Source organism: Gavialis gangeticus, unplaced genomic scaffold (genome assembly GCF_001723915.1).
Source record: "Gavialis gangeticus isolate Ggan-Ray unplaced genomic scaffold, GavGan_comp1, whole genome shotgun sequence".
In the NCBI taxonomy this organism is placed as follows: domain Eukaryota; kingdom Metazoa; phylum Chordata; order Crocodylia; family Gavialidae; genus Gavialis; species Gavialis gangeticus.
In genome coordinates this window covers 33283086-33286296 of record NW_017729034.1, presented here as the reverse complement: position 1 = coordinate 33286296, position 3211 = coordinate 33283086, and the positions used below count along the sequence as shown (strand labels likewise).

Genomic DNA, 3211 nt, shown 5'->3' with positions numbered 1-3211 from the left:
GGGTGGGGAGCTGCTCTGCAGCTGGGCCTGGGATCTTTGCAGTGGTGACAGCGGGGTCCGGAGTCGGGGCAGAATGCTCTGCCTGCAGCATGTGGCCAGCAGATCTTAGTTTTGCTCCAGCTCTGGACCATGCTGTCAGTGCCATAAGATCCCAGCCCTGGAACAGCTCCCCACCCAGGCACGCCCCCTGTCAGTGCTCCTGGGGCTGGTCTCCACGGAAACCCTGGCCCTGTGCTGTGAGGGCACTGCCACTGCTGGGGTTTCCCTGGAAACCAGCAGCAGAGACGTGGGCAGGGGCTGCTGGGAAATGGAGTCTGCTGCAGGCTTGATCCAGCCTATGGGCCTGCCTTTGCCCACCCCTGCTTTATAGATTAATTGTGCAATCTTAATATTGGGTTAATTCAGATTTGGGTATATTTTTAAATAAAAAGTTATTTGTATTCAGTGCTATCATACTTAAATTAAGACTGCTGTCCTACAATTTGATGGAGGTATGCAGAACCATTTCCTGGTTTTGGAGCTTAAGTGATCTTATATGGGCTTGGGAACAATTTTTTTGGTGCTGTTTGGCTTGCAACTTGAGTAACTGTAAAAAAGCATATCTGTTTACCTTGTCAATGTTGTGTCTTATTCAACTGATTAGTTTACATAAAATTTTCCTGAAGAAGGCAACAGAATGCACATTTTTCTTTGTTGACGTTGGAAGTAGCTTTCTTTTTATTTACTGGAGAAGATTGGACCTTGTTTTCTCATAAGCAATGCTCTTGTACTCTGAGACATTCACACAGAGGTTATTGGGCTCAGTAGGAAAATGTATTCTAAATTGAAGTGATTCTTCATTAAGCTTTTAGAAGTGTAAGGAATAATAAATTTAGAAGCAACTTTTCCATTAATGTGTTTGCCAGTCTGTAGAATAGGGGTAGGCCGAATGTGTCCTGCCAGGCCATTCTATCCGGCCCGCGGAGCCCCTAAAAAATTTAGATAATTAATATTTATCTGCCCCGGCTGCCTGTCACGTGGTCCTCAGTAGCTGCCAAAACTCAGTAAGTGGCCCTCCACCCAAAATAACTGCCCGCCCCTGCTGTAGAAAAAGGTCTATTGCTTTCAGAAAGAGCAGTGACGTTTTGCAACAGCTTTCAAATAGAAGTAGTTGGGGCAAAAAGCCTAATCAGTTTTAAAGTAGACTGTCACCAGCTTTGGAAAAGGTTCATACCAGGAGTAGGCAACCCCTGACACCTGCCAGTGTGTGGTGCATGAAATCATTTTGCTTGGCACTTGTGCCTCAGGCAACAGGCCAGTGCTGCATTGCCACAAGGATCGGGCCCCTATTGGCTACCTTGCCATCCACCCTGGCACACCAGTATCTTACAAGTCAAGATTGCTGGTGTTTTTGGCACTCTGCCCAGAAACCTTGTTGACCCCTGTTTTATACGATGTGGTTGCCCATGAAAGCAAAGGGACAAGTCTTGATTACACAGGAGGTCTCTTCCCATCTTATGCTATCTTCTCGTTTTGCTTATACATGTATGCTAAGCTTACTACCACTCTGAGTCCAAAATCCAGGTTTTTCTGAGTTATCTTTACAAAACTCGGACTATTTTTTGTGGAGATGGGAAAATATATTTTGTTTCATTATTCAAAGAGCTGAACAAATTTGCTAGAAACACTGCAAAGATTACTATGTTGAGGAGACCAACTTATGTACATTCGTTATAAGTATGAACTAGAACAGTACTGGTTCTCTTAAAGGTAGAAGCATGCATTTATTTTTCTCCTTAATGGAAAACTTTAAAAAAAACCCCAAAAACAAGTTGCAATAATTTAACTTTTGAAGCTAATAATCAAGATGTCACAAGTCTTATTAAATGCTACCTCATCCTTTCTCTAGTTAATACCTATTTTTTCCCTTGTAATAAAGCTAATAAACCCGTGATTGCCATGAGAAAGCTGACATCAATAATTGGCATGCTTCAGAGAATATTTTTCTCTCTGTATTCAGATATCAAGGCTACAATAGGGAATTGGTTTTAACAAAAATAAAAAACGCATGGATGGAAAATTTGTTTACACGAGTGACCCTTGATTCTTGGATCACATGATCTCACATTGGATTTCCTGATTACAGGAACATATGGTACAATGCCTATCTACAAAAACAGAAAATATTGACATGTTACCTTGCACCTTCTTCCTTCTAGACTCCAATCAGAAATTATGCAAGATCTTTTTCTGGAAGTTAATTTCATGGTTGCCTCTCCCTACCCCCAATTACAAACAATTTATTCCCACCTTTCATGAACTTAATTTGGGACCTTAGGATTGGATTGTCCAAGGATGTAGCTCTCTTAGGATTTTTAGATCAAAGTCAGACTTTAATGTGTCTGCAGCTTGATCTGTGATAATTCTTAAAAAACCTTAATGTAAAACAAAAAAAACCCCTAAACGTTTTGCCTTCCTTTATTTGGTATACTTACTTGAGCTATGAGGATGATGGCAGTTAAGCTTTACGAACCTCCACTGAAAACTATATGTGCAACTAGCTTTCAGGCATGCAGTTTACAAAAACAAATATTTTTAAAGATAGCTGTTGCATGTAGCATTAAGTTTCTAAAATCAGGCAGCTCGGTACATACTATTTAGAGCCTGCCACAGTAGCTGTTTTTGTATCTTATGGGTTTGAACCAGCGATGGCTGATTTTTGTTGTCTGTCGTCTCCCTCCCCCTCGCCCCAATATGTTGTTCAAAATGAGTAAGGGTTTAAATGTGTTCCTTCTCTGTTTGTAGTATATCAAATGATGGTGTTCAAAACAAACCTCACCACCCCTATTCTAAAAGTGTGTGCATTTATGTGGCAGGAGTTGGGGGTGAACATTTTTTTTTATTTAAACTTCTTTTTGTTCCTTTTACCTTAAAATAATTTTACCTGCATGTGTAGGTGGACTTACTAGAACTTTTTAAAATGCAACAAGCTTACTCCCTTCTCTATATCTGTTCAGTCTGATTTCATTTTAACCTAGAAAAAAATCAATGAATTTTGTTATTTTTCATGTGATACTATGTATTAAAATTGTATGTCCTCAAACTCCAATCCTGATGAGAAGGAAATTGCTGTGTGGATTGATTAAATGAATAACTGTTTTTCAAACTGATATATTCCTTTTTTTTTTTTTTTTTTTTTAAGGGGAGTGCTCCAGGGGTCACATCTACCACA

At 40.0% G+C, this 3211-nt stretch overlaps 1 protein-coding gene across 1 annotated transcript in view; it reads left to right on the top strand.

Moving 5' to 3' along the window:
• BIRC6 (baculoviral IAP repeat containing 6) overlaps positions 1 to 3211 on the top strand; it is a 414467-nt gene that overhangs the window by 266237 nt on the left and 145019 nt on the right. The window lies entirely within an intron of this gene.